Genomic DNA, 15,792 nt, shown 5'->3' on the forward strand with positions numbered 1-15,792 from the left:
CTGTGTCACGTGGTGCTGAGGACTGAACCCAGGGCTTTGGGCATGCTAGGCAAGCACTCTACCAACTGAACTACATCTGCTTTCAAGTTCTTTGTTTTTGAATGAGTAAGTCATTTCCTTGGGGCTCCTGTCTAGCATATTACCTGGCTTGCTGGGACGTCCTACTGGCTGTTACTGCCTCTTTCTTGGCTGTATTTCCTTTCTGTCTCCAGGGTCTTTCAATTACTGAGCCTTCAAGGGCCAATATTGCAAGATTTCCTTCCTTCCTCTTTTTTTTTTTTTTTTTTTTTTTTTTTTTTTTTTTAGGTTTTTCAAGACAGAGTTTCTCTGTGTAACAGCCCTGGCTGTCCTAGACTCACTTTGCAGACCAGGCTGGCCTTGAGCTGACAGAGATCCACTTGCCTCTGCCTCCTGAGTGGGATTAAAGGAGTGTGTCCCCCCCACCCCACCCCATGCTTATTGCAGGACTTTCGAGGGTCCACTTGTGGTAAAAATAAGGCACAGAGACTTCTAGAGGCCTTTCCTGGAGGCAGTTTCCTATCTACTGTCTAAGTTTAACCTGGCCATTCTACACTAGGATCCGCCTCCTTCTATGCTCTGGTTCCCCTCTGTCCCCTTCCCCATCCCCCTCAGAGCCTCTCGCTCCAGCTTGGTCTCCTATGTCACTCTTTCTGCTAGAAGTCCTGTCCTTATACTTTCTGCCCCAGACATTGGCTTTCTATTACAACCAACCAGCACTGAGACAACAGATGATAGCAGCCTCTAGGCAGAGAGGGCTGTCGGATCTTCAAGTACCTGAGCTGGTATGGAAGGACAACTATTTAGAAATATAAAGCTCATGATGAGCCATAGAAATTATAATACTAAAATCCTGCCAGCATTTAGCTCTCTACAGGTACAGAATTAACAATAGAAAATATGAGCATACACTTTTAGTCCCAGCACTCAGGAGGCAGAGCCAGGTGGATCTTTGTGAGTTCGAGGCCAGCCTGGTCTACAAAGCTAGTCCAGGACAGTCAAGGCTACACAGAGAAACCCTGTCTTCTGGGGAGGGGGGAAACGGGGAGGGAGAAAAAGAAAAAAGAAAATATGAGTCAACTGTGGGAGCCTACACCTTTAACCCCAACAATCCCTGAGGCAGAGGCAGGCAGATCTCTGTGAGTTTGTGGCCAGCCTGGTCTACAAAGCCATGAACAGCCAAGGCTACACAGAGAAACCTTGTCTTGAAAACCAAAAACCAAACAACAACACCACCACCAACAAAAACAATAGCAAATACAAAGACACACCTTCACACAAAGCAAAGGAAAGTGGCCCCTACAGGCCAGGCCGGGCATCACCATTGTGCTGACTTCCTCTACAGCCTTGGAGGACTAATGTCCTGGTGTCTAATTCTGGATCCTTCTCCTTGTAAGATGTGCGAGCTTGGACCAAGTCACACAACCTCTGTGGCCCTCATTTCTCCGGGTGATCTGGGATAATAGTCATCTTGTTACACTGAAATTGGGAAGAAAAGGCAGTAATGCCCAAAAAGTCACAGTGAGTGTCCCTCCTGTGTCCAGCACTGGACGTGGCCGAGGAACACCATTTTCATGCCGTTTTAATCTCATTATCATTTTTAATTTTTCAATCCTTGTTCCCATGTAATTTTTCTCTCTCTTTGTGTGTGTAGGGGGATGGGTAGGAGCTGCAGTCTGTAATCCAGGATGGTTTAAACTCACAGCAGCCCTCCTGTCTTAGCTTTTCTAAATGCTGCTTTACAGCCATGAACCACTAGATCCAGCTCTTCTTTTCTTTTATTTTTTTTTAAAGCTTCACAATATTTTATCTGTACCAACCTAATAACAATGAAGTATTTTAACATAAAAACCTAAAATTTTCTGATTACTAAGGTGATGTATACTCATCATAAAAATTTCATAAAAACAGAATAAGGCAAAGAGGAGAAAACTATCACATATAATCCTGCCAGCTGGGATGGTCACTGTTAACATTTGTATTCTTTCCATTTCTTATACGTATGCGCACACATGATTTTGAAGCACAAAGAATTATACTAAATGTATCCACTGGGGCATAGTGCTTTCCATAGGAGGAGCCATCTATACATACTGACAAATCTTGTCTCTATTAGAGCATCCACAATGGAGACTCGCTCTGATCCAGCCTGTAGTTTTAATTGTACAGCTTTATACAAATCCAGACACTATTTTAAAAATCATTACACTGTCCTACTTTGGGAAATTCTTCTGATTCCCTAGCTACAATTGTCCTCTGTTCCAGGAAGCTAGCTACTGACCAGCACTGGCTGGGGGTCTACTTTGTGACCCATGAGCGTGCTTGTACTGTCGTACTCCAGGATGGACATGTAACATTTTCTAGTTCCTATGGCTATTTGGGATTTGACCTATTTTCTTTAACCAGAATCAGCAACTTGAGGGCAGGGCCTATTCTAATTCATCTCTCTCTCTCTCTCTCTCTCTCTCTCTCTCTCTCTCTCTCTCTCTCTCTCGGTTTTTCGAAACAAGATTTCTCTGTGTATCCCTAGCTGTCCTGGACTCGCTTTGTAGACTAGGCTGGCCTCGAACTCAGAGAGATCTGCTTACCTCTGCCTCCCGCGTGCTGGGATTATAGGTGTGGACCACCACGCCAGGCTCCTAATTCATGTTTTAACCTTTAGGCCTCTACTACTATCGGCCTCACAGCTTTGGGTCTGTGGCAACACAGAGCATCATGGTGAGTGCCACAAGACGGAACAAAGCTGCTCACTTCAAAGCAACCAGGAAGCAAAGAGGGAAAGGGGATGGGATCCCAATTCATCTTCCAAGGGTGTACATTCAGTGATCCACTATGTCCATCTCCTAAAGACTCTAGTACCTGCTAGGTGCACTGGCAACCAAGTCTTTAATATGTAAGACTTTGAAGGGCACTTTAAATTTAACCCCAACATTGCATAAATGGGTTGTGACCAGCCCTCAGCACTTCCTCTTTCCGAAGATCTTCAGATTCACACTGCATAAATATTTGCATGAATAGACTCATGGAATATATCACTGCGTACATCACTCTGGACGGTGACAGAGACTCCGTGCCCTAGCAGAGCACAGGGCACAGATGGGTTTCGGTCACACCGGTGACAGAGGAATTTGATCTCTGTTTTCCCAAGAAAAGCCTTAAAGGCCTTCAAAAAAAAAAAGTAATTGAGAGTAATCACCTCACTTCCCTCCAATTCGGGCAGCTCTGAAGCTAACAGATGACAGCTCTCAAATAGCCACAGACCCTCCCAGGACATCTAGCACGGAAAGGGAGTGAAAAGGGAGAAAGGCGAGCATCATAGCCAACAGTGGCACTCACTTTTCTCTGGTGGATGCTGGCGTTCAGATTAGAAGCCAGATCTCCCCACCCTTCGCACAGCATGTGAGGCCGAACCACAAAATGGCTGGTGGGTTCTTTCATCCTGGCCCCAGCCTTGGCTTTCAGAACCCGAGCCTCCAAAATGTGGGCTTATGTAACTTATTTGTTTATTTTTCAGACTAGCCCTGTCCAAGTTGAGAACACTTAAGGCTGCCTTTTAGATGGAATTTGGAGACCAACATTGTCATTAACTAAATCAGCAAACAGTGGTCCTGTAAAAACCCCAAACAGCAGTGCCCTGAGGACTTGTATATTGTCCTATCCTTGATGCAGTGAGTATTATGATGCCTGAAATTGGTCTCTGGATTTCTCCTCTGTCACTTAAACAGGAGCCCGAGCCTACCGGCCTGTACATGTCAGCCTTTAGACTCCGCTGTGCAATAGCAGTGCCTGTGTTTGGGGATTGTAATGAGGAAAAGACTCATTCTAGAAGGGTCCACAAAGGCTTTTTACCACTGGGTATGGTGGCACAAGTCTTTAATCCCAGCACTCGGGAGGCAGAGGCAGAGGCAGGTGGATCTCTGTGAGTTCAAGGCCAGCCTGGTCTACAAAGTGAGTCCAGGTTAGCCAAGGCTACATAGAGAAACCCTGTCTTGAAAAAGAAAAAAAAAAAAAGCTTTTTACCTATGAACTTTCAGAAACTTCTGGAAAACATGGAGCTTTTACAGAGCAAGCTCAGACTAAACACACGAGAAGACGTGTATCTTTGGGTCAGAACTGATACCACTTTGTGTTAGCTTCTACACAGGAAAGAACAGGTGCCGAAAGGTCTGAAGAGGACATAGATGGAGTTGGAGTCCTGCCAATGCCCACCTGTAGGTAAATAAATGACAGTCATTTTTAATGTGTTTGCCAGAAGAGTCGTCAAAGCCTGATGGAGTGAGTCTCTGCCGTGTCTTTCTTGACGTGAGGGAAGTGTTATGATTTGTTGGGGTTAGAAAAGCAGAGTGCAAAGCCACGCCTGATGCACGGGAATAATTATTCTGATAATACATTCTTAGGCAATACGCCACGACCTCAGGAGAGTATCTGCCTTTGTGTGGTGGGATTGTCTTCACCCCTTTCCTTAGGTTTTTCAGGACCCCCAGACCTTCCTACTGTGAGCATTTATCTCATTACAAGGCAGCTGACCTCTCGGTTCTCATGTTCTTTAGAAATCACTTTGCTCATGGCTCCTCTGGCTTCCCCTGTCTGGGCCAGAGAGAGACTGGAGGGAAAGGCTGTACTCTCATGTGGGCCAGGGTAGAGGAGAAGGGGTATAAGATGTTCTCTGAGGCCCAGAGCTCTAGCAGGTTCCCCATCAGGGCCTGGAGGCTTCTGGACGCTAGCAAGCTGTCTGCATTCTGTCTAGCTTTCTGTGTGCAAACTCACACTTTTCCCCCAGGCTGAGTGCTTTGCCTCTATGGATCATCCACGTGTCCCAGAGAGTGTTTTTACAGGCCACCCCTGCTGTCCCATCTTTTCAAGGCCTCTGTTCCCCTCACGCGTCCCCCACACCGCCCCCAAGACAATACTGTTGACCCACCCCCCCCCCTTCTAGAGAAAGTAGAATGCTTTCTCTAAGGTCTGGCAAGGCAACCTGGTTCAAGGGAGGCAACAGGGCTGTACATGCTAAGCTTGGAAAACTGGCCAGCCAACCCTTCAGTCCTTGCGGGTTTCCTCCTTGTGTTAGAGGAATGTAATACGATTCGAGCTGTGTGCCATGACCTCATCTGCCACCGCGGCTCCACGTGGGTGACGTGCTCCCTCTGTGTGCCACAGTGTGGTGTGGAAAGTGCTTGAGACTTACTGAGAGTCTTTGTGGGAGCAGTTTGCCGGCTACCAAGCACAGCGAGGACGCAGTCATTCACTGAGTATTGATACTATTTACGCACACAGTATAAGAACTTTCTAGACACCTTAGAGAAGTGGTTCTCAACCTGTGGGGTGAGACCCCCTGGGTACGTGAAAAGAGTCTTTCACAGGGGTCACCTAAGACCATTGAAAAGCACATATATTTACATTACGATTCAAAGCAGTATCAAAAGTACAGTTATGAGGTAGCAATGAAAATAGTTCCACAGCATGAGGAACTGTACTAAAAAGTTGCAGCATTAGGAAGGTTGAGAACCACTGTTTTACATGATGCCTTAGCAGTGCTGCTTAGGGAACATCTCATTTCTTCCTTGACAATCACAGTGTTTCCGGGTACATGTGAAAGCGTTGCACATTCCATTTCCCCACCTCTAAAGCAGGAATCAGAATGCCAGTGCTGTGAGATTCTTAAATACGGTTTCTGGATTTCTGAACTATAAAACACACATGCCCCCATGAAACCGGAGTGCCCTAGAAATGACACTTTTAAAACTATATCCCATGTAATACTTAAGATGAAATTATATTATATGTAAGGATATCACAGGCAGTATTGAGGTTGTTGGAGAAGTTGTCTCAGTGGCAGTCCTGCATTTGATCAGGCACACCCAGTCTTGAGGCTGAGGTGGTGACATCCTGCCATATTTTCTGCACCTCTGGCCCTTAAGATGAGATCCACAAGGTGATTAACACTTTCTCTCCCAAGCCCGTGAGAGCCACAGTCTTGGCCAGGATGGAGGGTCTCTGAGTTTGCTCTGTTGGGCGTGGACCACAGCCATAGGACATAAGGGAGCAGGATTCACAGCTAAACTTCTGCTTAATGGGCACCCTTGAAGTCTTTAGCAAATGGGGTCCTGTGCTGTATTTCACACACTGGATTTGGTCTATGTAAGCAGTGCTCAGTGGAGTAGGTGGGTTAAGAGGGACCCAGATAGGGGCACTGACCCCGGGGGAACCCCCTTTCAAGGCACGACGATGACGGCGGCGATTTGACCAGCCCTAAAGGTCAACAGTTTTATTAGACCTGGGGAATTTCCGGAAGGTTATTTTTGAAAGAGGGAGGGGGCGTATGGATGGAGTGGAGGCAAAGGTCACCTAGAGACCTTTCTGAAGGGTGAGGGACCAAGGGCAGGGGTGGGGGCTGCGGCAGAGCCTTCCGCTGTTTCTATTGCTTTGAGTGTCTCTTTAGCAGTCTCTCTGAACTCACACCCCCCTCTTCTCTCACTTCCTGGCTTGGCCTGGTGGGCTGGAGGCGGACAGGTGGCAGGCCCACCATCCATCCAGCCTTTGTGTGAATGAAGGCTACCCAGGCAGGCGCCCTCCAAGCCTCAGGGTATAATTTTCCCCATCTCCACTTGTGAATTCCAGGCAGGGAGCTCAGCTGTCATCAGCCTCAGGGAATTTTTTTTCCACCGGGACTGAAACTGGGGCCAAGAAAACATAGATCTGTAGAAGGCATTGTTCCCTGTGACTCAGAAGAGTTTTGCCTTCACTTTGGGCCTTAGAAGACGGTGTCTTTACCTCCGGTTGGACATGAAAACTTTTGAATTTCATTACACCGAGGAAACACTAGAAGAAAGAGCATGGCTTGCTGAACTCTCTGGTCTCTGTCATGTTTTCCCCACACCCATTTCCCGAAGGAACTAGTGTGTGCTTAGGCGTTTTCTCCGAGTTTACTTTCCAAAGTCTCTTACTCATTTTAACAGCAGCAGCTATAAAACCTAGCATTTGATACCCCCTTACAGATGAAGACATAACACAACGCATTTGTGCGACTCAAGCGTGGAAACTGCGTATCTGTGTGTCCCTGAAAGCTGTCAGTCAGAATGCATCTGCGTTGTCTGGAGTTCCCCTGAGGCCAGAGCTGCCCAGCTTACTGCCTAGGTACCAGTAGCTACACCAAACCGGAAGTTGCCCCCCATGTTGGGGGTTGCGGGAGGCAGACTATGGACTCTGTATACATGAGCTCTCGGTCCTTCTGGGAGCACTGTAAGGAATATATTCTCGCCCGTGGTACAGATAAAGGCACTGACTTGGAGGTCATCGAAGGTTCTAGCATTAGTCACAGAAAGCCAGATTCTAACCCAGCAACTGGAATTCAGAGTCCATGTGACCAGCTCTCACTAAACCTTCTGGGGAGTGGAGATATCACAGGTATGGATATTCTGCTTGCCGGGGTGGGGGTGGGGTGGGGTGGGGAGCAACCTGCTGTTGAAAAGGGAGTTCATTTAGAAATAGATGGTAAGCTGGTCTTTCTCCAGGCTGCTACCACAACACAGCTCCCAACTTGTCAAGCGCTAGAGTCCGAAAGTTCATTCCAAGCAGTTTCCCAGGCCCCGCCCAGCGCCTAGCACCTCCCAAGCTGTGTTGCTGAGCGCCCCACACTCACCACAACGCCTCAAAGATTTTTCAACCCCTTCCTCACAGGCTCCAGGGCCTTTCTGAGTTTGGTATCCCCAGCCCCGCAAACAGTGCTCGCCCAAAGAAACGCAGAGAATATACACGCGTTGGATCGCAAGGCGTGTGCTTACGGCTTATTTCTCTGAGGAAATTCATCACAGATGGGAGTGGAAGGGTTAGGTTTCCAACAGGCCCACGAGCATGCGTGGAACCATCCCGTTCTGCTCAGCACTCATTACAGCGCTAATGAGTTATCCGGAGGCACCGATTGCAAGAGATGGGCGGAGAAACAGAAACTTTTCTCCCTTAAGATGAAATTTTACCTGGGATAGAGTTCATTGCTGGTTCCTTGTAAATCTTCCTCCTCTGGATCCCATCCTACCCCTCTTATCCCCGCCCCCCTTCCCGCCCTATTTCCTACCTGAGAAAATGGCTGTCTCCAAGCTACATGCTGAAATTGAGGCATAGATCGGCACTCCCAAATTTTCCTGGACTAACCTCACCCTGTTCTCTAGGCAGAATTTCTTCTTCCCCAGGACAGCTGAACACCGCTGACTTTTAGTCGGAAAGCCCTCTATTGGGATTAATTCTTGCTACTTTGTTAATAATTGCTCACAATACCCTTCACCTGCCCCCAGTCTCCTATGCTGGGTGGGTATGACTCTTCAGAAGGGTTGATGAAGCTGGGAGATTTAAAGACTAGACAGGTCTGGTTTGAATCCTGGTTTTACCTCTAATTTACGTGGCCTAGGCAGTCATGAGACTTCTCTGAACCTCAATGCACCCGTCTGTAAAAATAGGAATCTTTATAAAAAGAATAGTACTTTCATGGCTCTGGTAATATGCCCCGTGTCTGTCAGTGTGAAGGCCTCTTCGTTCATTGATTCATTGGACCATTTGTATAAGGACCACGAAGTATATGTTTCTTTTCTTTTCGGTTTTTCGAGACACGGTTTCTCTGTATAGCCTTGGCTGTCCTGGACTCGCTTTGCAGACCAGGTTATCCTCAAACTCACAGAGATCCTCCTGCCTCTGCCTCCCAAGTGCTGGACTTAAAGGCGTGCGCCACCACACCTGGCCGAAGTTTATGTTTCTAACTGTCATACAGAAGAGTAACATTTCAAGAGATTTTGAATTATGATCGATTCCTTCCCTTTCTTCTTCTCAAACTACTGTGGGGCCAGTATGCGGCCTGTGTGGGTGGGCAGTGTGGGTGTGAGAGGGAGGGCAGTCTACCCTGGGATGGGATTTTTCAGAGGCACGCAAAGATGTTACCCAGTCACCCATGGCTGAGGATGGATCCCAAGAGTCCGTTCCCTTCCTTGGTTCCGTGTCCACAGCTTGCTCCCTTCCTCGGCATGACTTTGTGGAATCTGCGAGTGGTCCAAGATTTTTTTTCCCCCTGTCCCTTTCTTTACTTTTCCTTTTTTTTTTTTTCTTTTCCACACAGCTCACGGCAGCTGCAGGGTAGTGGGGGCCAGCGGATGGCGGATGGTGGATGGCGGGTGGCGGCAGCTGTTTGGATGTTTGGGCTCTCTGCCGTTTGCCTCTTTGTGAGTCAGGGGCTGTTTGTACATATCACATGCCACCACCTGGCAAGATGTTTAGTTCCATCCATGTTTGAATGTTTCCTGCATGGGATCATGAATGCGGAAGGGCGGGAGGAACCTTGAGATCTTGATTCCAGCCCCCTTGCAGCCTTTTGCTAAAACGATTTGTGGCCCAGCAGACAGTATTGGCCTTGTTCTCTGTTCCTTCCCACTCCACACGTTGCAGCAGCCATAGAGCCAAGCAATGCACCCTGGGAAAGGCGGAGCAGAGCAGACAGGAAGCCGCAGGGGGCACCTGGCCGAAGGCGTACCCTGTGCACTTTCATTGTGGGCGTTCTCGGGGATAAACAAGTCTCCCTCCTCCAGCCTCAGTTTCCTCCTCTGTCAAGCTCAGAGGGAGCGGAGCAGGTGATTTTTCGTTGGCCCTGGATTCTGACTCTGTGGTGAATTACCTGGCACATCTGCTGTTCCTACTTTTCCGCGTCACCCACAGGTGGACAGTTGCTGAATTGTTTGCTGTAAGCCTGTTCAAAGCTTCCTTCCTCGTTAGAGCTGAGACTTATCCCCTGACCCACAGTGTAAAATTCTTGGAGTATGTGGAGAATGCGTGGCTATTCTTCATCTGAAAAGTGTAGAGAATTCCACCCCGTGCTAATCTTACCACTATTATGTAGACTTAGTGTCTAAAGAGTACACTTTAACCTACATGGTTAATTCTCAAAGGCTTTGTGCTTATAACAGAGTTACATACAGTGTTTATATTTAAAAGTCATTTTAAAGCTGGGCTCAGTGGCCCATACCTTTAATCCCAGCACTTGGGGAGGCAGAGGCCTCTGTGAGTTTGAGGCCAGCCTGGTCTAGAGTGAGTCCTGGACAGCCAGGGCTACACAGGGAAACCCTGTCTCAAAACAAAGCAAAAACAAAAAAGAAGTCATTTTTAAGTGAACCTCAAAATAAAATTAAGAAGAGGCAAGCGTCACGTTCACTGTTTCACATGAGACAATTCAGAGTTTTGAGCCTAAATACAGTCACCAAGAGGAAGAAGCACGACCCGGAGCAAGTCCGTCGTATTTCAGTGTCTCACTCAGGCCACTCGGTCACATTATTCTAAACAACCAAAAGCACCAAAGGAAAGCTGCCCCAGCCCAGCTGTTTCCTGGGCGCCTTACTACTGAGGCGTGCACACAATGTCTCAAATCTCTGGAGCAAGTGGGCTCCAAAGGAGAGTGTTGGCATGCTCAGTTTAGGTGTGGGAAACACACAGGGTCAAAGAAATGAAGCATTAAGGATTTGTCTGGAGGCTAACGGTACTGACAGCAACATTTAAACCCAAATCTCTCTCTCTTTCTTTCTTTTAAACGACGGGGTTTTATTATGTAACCTCGGCTGGAACAAGTTATGCAGACCAGGTGGGCCTCGAACTCAGAGACCTGCCTGCTTGTGCTTCCAGAGTGCTAGGGTTAAAGGTGTGCACCACCCACACCTGGCCTAAGCCTGTTCTTCAGAAGACACTGCCTCTTGTTTAAACACCCATCATGTAAAACAAGAGCCCAGACAGTGTAATCTTCAGGAGATTTTAGGGTTCCATGCATTACTGAAATGTAGCTAACAAAAGTTAATGAAAATGTAGCTCACCAAACTGCTAGCTCTGAATCACGTTTACTAGATTCTACCTCACTCAGGCTCCTTTTTTTCTTTATGGTTTTTTGAGACAGGGTTTCTCTGTGTTGCCCTGGCTGTCCTGGACTCTCTTTGTCGACCAGGCTGGCCTCGAACTCACAGAGATCCGCCTGCCTTTGCCTCTGCTGGGATTAAAAGCGTGGGCCACCATGTCCAGCTCAAGGTCCCTTAAACTTCCCTGTGGGGCATTGTTTTGCCTTGTAGACTTACCTTTTTAATTCCCCCCTCCCCCCCACCTTTTGTAAATACCTCCATTTCAAAGCTAAACGGTGGGCATTTGGAGTGAACGCAGCAACTTTAGACCAGACCAGAATGGTGACAGTAGGGGACTCTATCGGCTGCTCCTTCTCATATCCAGGCTGCAGAGCCCAGCAGCATTCTGCGTGCAGTCACAACCCATCTCCCCAGCACACTCTGCCCATTCTGTCTGTGTAACGTCACCCCTCGTTCTCAGGTGTCCTAACTTCACTCCCTCTCCCCTCTTTGGGGGCCCAGGGCTTGGGGAGCTCTTGCTTGGTTTCCTAGATAACCAGTATACAGTAGGCGCTCAGCAACTGTACAGTAAGCACATGGATGAATCAGTGGATGGACAAATGAACAAATGAACACTATACTCTTGCAACTAGTTTACATTCTGAGAAAAGCAGATTAGGGGGGTCGGCTCTTTTGGGATCCTCATATAGCTCACCTACATCACGTGCTTCAATAAGGTGGCCTGTTTTAGGCAAATCGCCTTCTTCCTCAGCATCATCTCCCAGCATGCATTTCGGAGACTAACATATTTGAAACATGCACAACTTTAAACACCCTGAGGGACCATTGATGACTTTGGCTTCAGAAAACTCCTGGTATTTCTCAGTGAGTCTGAGTAGAGGAAAGCATGGGGCTAAGGAGTACATGAGTGGAGCTGAAGGACCCTGAGGCGGAAGCTGTGCTGCTGGCTTCAGGAGCCCAGAGGAAGAGCTTTGCTCCTAGAACAGATAGTGTTTATTGCAGCCCATGCCCCGTCTTCAGCTGTGTCATGTATGACCTCATCAGAGAGAAGGTGAGATGATAGAAGCAGAGACTTTTATGGCAAAGGAAACGGTTACTCCACACATCCTGACACGGGGACATCAAAAGGGAGTTTACTTCTCTTTTGAGCAAACAGCACGAGTTCATGGCAGAATGCTTACCTAGTATGCGGAAGGCCCTGGGTGCCAGGCCCAGCGTCACATGCACACAAACCTTGAACTGAAGCATCATACAGCCCTCCACGAGCACTATGGGTAATTAGTCACTCACCTCAACAGGTGCGGGTAGAATAGCCCAGTCATCTCGACAGGAAACTCTCAGCCTCGGCTCCTCTGGAAACCCGTCTGGAGATGCCCTGGAGGAAGGCAATGCTGTCCACCCTCGTGTGGCGAGGCCAGTGGGCCCTTAGCAAAGGAAGTGAAAGTGTCAGTAAGAATGGGGAAAAGACTGAACATTCCCTGTAAGGGCAAAAGGCACGCACAGGCCCTTTTCCCAGTGTGGGTTGAGCGTTAGGATGAAAGGAAGGAAGTTTCTCGATGGTAGACGGTATCTATAAGGACAAAGAAGACTTAACCGTCCTTGCTGCTTTTCCCTCAGCAGATCCTGAGGCCTGTTTTTGTTTCTTTTTCTTTTTTTTTTTCTTACTATAAAAATGCCCCATATTTGACCACATCCCCTGGATAGGAAGGCCTGGTGGCACTCAGAGGAAGGATAGCAGGCTACCAAGAAGAGACTTGATACCCTATGAGCATATACAGGGGGAGGAAGTCCCCCTCAGTCACAGTCATAGGGGAGGGGAGTAAGGGGAAAATGGGAGGGAGGGAGGAATGGGAGGATACAAGGGATGGGATAACAATTGTGATGTAATAAGAATAAATTAATAAAATATATTTTAAAAAAATAGCCTAGGAATAAATGACCATGGGGAGAAAGAGGCTAAAATATACTACACTTCTGATTTACTTTGCTTTTGCGTTTAGAGGCTGCCTCGGAAGTCCCAATCAGTTATTTCTGTTGACTTCAAACCATTGAATGAGGATTTGGTCCTCTAAATCTTAGGTGGAGGCCTACTCATCATTTGGGCCAGATTTCTAGTCCTGTGGCTCTGATAGTTGAAGTATAGTGATGTGAAATATGTAGCAAATCATACTAACCTATAGCATGACATTCCCCATGGTATTACATCCCCAAACTTAGCCTCTTGAACAAATGCAACTGGGCGTAACACAACTGTTCCTTTCAGATCCCCACACCCCCCAGGCTTCTAGTGCTTGTCAGCATGATAGATACTTCATCTGGGACGGGGGGAATGGGTGGGGGCAGTCTGCTGGCTTTGGAGTTGGAGTTGAAGTCACAACATAGTCTCCAGCCATAGGCCAGGCATCCTACAATCACCATTGGACCACACACTGTGGAGCCTAACTGTGCACAATGGCGTAGCCCTGTGACTCAAGAGGGATGTGACACTGTCAAGTTACTAAATCTCTCGTGCGGCTCAATTTGTGCTACACGCTGGGGATGGCAGTGATGCCTCTTTCCTAAAACCGTGCGGCGGATTAAGTAAATGGGTCCATGCAAAGCACCTAGATCCATGCTGGGTAGATGATGGGCCCTCAGCAACACCACTGTAAAGTAGGATTTCATCTTCTTCACCTGGCCAGTCATGACCATGTCACAGGGCTAGAACACTAAGGGTTTTCAAAAACATGACCAGTTGACGAAGGGAGATGAATGGATTAGGAGTGCAACCCAGTCAGACCTCTCTGGCTCTCTGTAGCTCCTCCTAAGGAGGAGCATAATGCAGATCACATGCTCACTGGCTTTGGTATGGTCACCAGTTTGCCTTGGTTTTCCTGGGCAAGGTAGCATGGCAAGGAGCATGCCATGAAACTCGACCTAGGTGAGCTGGTTAGCTGGTTAGCTGGGGCCTCTGAGGCCATTGCTATCTTCAGAGTACACTAATGACCACTCTTAGGTCATTAGTTCCCTAATTTCATGTTACCATTGGGGAGTGAATGGAGCATGCGTCCTTATTTTGGAGTCGGTCAGAGATTGCCACAGACGACACTGACTGTTTTGTTTTGCTAGCTCTTCCTCAAGCCTTCTCACTAGCCTCAGCTCAGTCTTCACTTACTGAGCATTTCTAGCCAAAGAAGGTGACCAAGCCCCAGTCTACCCAGTTTACCAAGGTGGAGTGAATCATTTGAATGTTCATACCTCTATTTTTATTCATTGTTGCTGTTGTTGTTTCAAAAGAAATTGAGGTGATGAATAGATTTTACTAGACAAGACACTATTTCTAGATGCCAGGAACCTGTCATAATTATTAACCTTCAGTTAAACATGATGTTCTAGTCTCTTCTCTCAGCCCATTTATAGCAGAGCACTAGAGCTGGAACAATCTGTGTTCCTGGAGGCTGGGAACTCCAAGAGTAAGACACTTGTGTCTTTGCATCTGCTAATGAGGATTTTGAGCTTCACCCTTGGTAGAAAGAGGAGGAGAAAGTGGATGAGTGAAGAAAAGGCTAATCATGAGGCACAGCATCACTTTCTTTCTTTCTTTTTTAAATATTTAATTTATTTTATGTATATGAATGCTCTATCTGCATGTACACCTGCATGCCAGAAGAAGGCATCAGATCCCAGTATAGATGGGTGTGATTGCTGGAATTGAACTCAGGACCCCTGGAAGAGCAGACAGTGCTCTTAACCACTGAGCCATCTCTCCTGCCCACAGCCATCACTTTCAACCAAAACTCTCCTGCTGGCTGATCTGCTCTTGAAAGGCTTTGGTCATTCCGAATGGCCCAAGACTCTAGTAAAGAGTCTTCAGTGTCCTGGTACCATCTTAATGCACCCTAATCGCAACACGAGTTTCAGAAGGGACAGACCATCTTCATATTTGCATGTTGTAATCAGACTGAGTTAGCAGAGAACTCTGGCCTGCACTAGGGTGCTACCATTGGCTGCTAGAGTGCTGGAATGCTACAGTGAGGGTTGGTGACAAGGCGTTGCCCATGTCTTAGGACTCCTGTGCTGAACCTCTTCCTCATAATTTATGAACAGGTGAATGCCTAGTACCATAGAGAGGCTCCTGTGTCTGTGCCTACAGCTTTGTTGGCTCAGTGCCCTGGCCTTTGTGTCTTAAACTTTGCAGAATGGCTCACCTGATAGGTGGCAGCAATAACAGGCCCGTGCACTTTCCTAGAGCAGCAGCTAGAGCCTAGGTCCCGCAGCTGCAGTGACAATGGCAGACACAGTAGTAGATTTGGCAAGCCAGTTGCATGGTGTGATTTGGGCAAAGGCTCAGAGTGTCTGAGTCTCTCAAGGATACAACCGTTTAGTAAATCCCTTTTAAGCTTAAATAACTGTGCTAACCATGCCAGCTTTTTGCATGTGTTATGCCACCCTAAACGTAAGCGTAAAACAAACATTTGCCTAGCTGTGAGTCATCAGCCTGGGCTTGGCTCACCTGGGTTAATCGCATGCTTGCAGTTTTGGCTGCTAGGTTGGTGGAGAGGATCTTAGCTGGCTGGCTCATGTCTGATCTGTGTGGCCGATCATCCTCCATCATGTGAGCTTCAGTTTGCGCATCAAGCTTGTTCCCAAAGAGAAGGGTAGACGGCTTCTCCAAGCCTCGCAGGACGTGAATAAGACCCACACCTGCTGACCTTTTGTTTTAGAAAGAGGGCGGGAGGGTTGTCAGGTGTGGTATCATGTGCCTTTAATCCCAGCACTCAGGAGGCAGAGGCAGGAGGATCTCTGTGAGTTTGAGGCCAGCCTGGTCTACAGAGCAAGTCTAGGACAGCCAGGGCTATTACAGTGAGAAACCCTGTCTTGAAAAAACATTTTAAAAAGGGGGGTGGGGTGGGGTTGTTCT

The 15,792-nt window shown here is 47.6% G+C and overlaps 1 protein-coding gene across 1 annotated transcript in view; it reads right to left on the reverse strand.

Annotated features, from left to right (window-relative positions):
• Nucleotides 1-12,204, reverse strand: part of RBPJ (recombination signal binding protein for immunoglobulin kappa J region) — a 200,608-nt gene extending 188,404 nt beyond the window's left edge. Inside the window, exon 1 of the mRNA XM_084799712.1 lies at nucleotides 12,183-12,204. The gene's annotated coding sequence lies outside the window, so the exon portion shown is untranslated. The remainder of the gene's footprint in view (nucleotides 1-12,182) is intronic.
• Between the last annotated feature and the right edge of the window lie 3,588 nt (nucleotides 12,205-15,792).

This window comes from Acomys minous (genome assembly GCF_964271855.1).
Source record: "Acomys minous genome assembly, chromosome: 10".
Taxonomy (NCBI): domain Eukaryota; kingdom Metazoa; phylum Chordata; class Mammalia; order Rodentia; family Muridae; genus Acomys; species Acomys minous.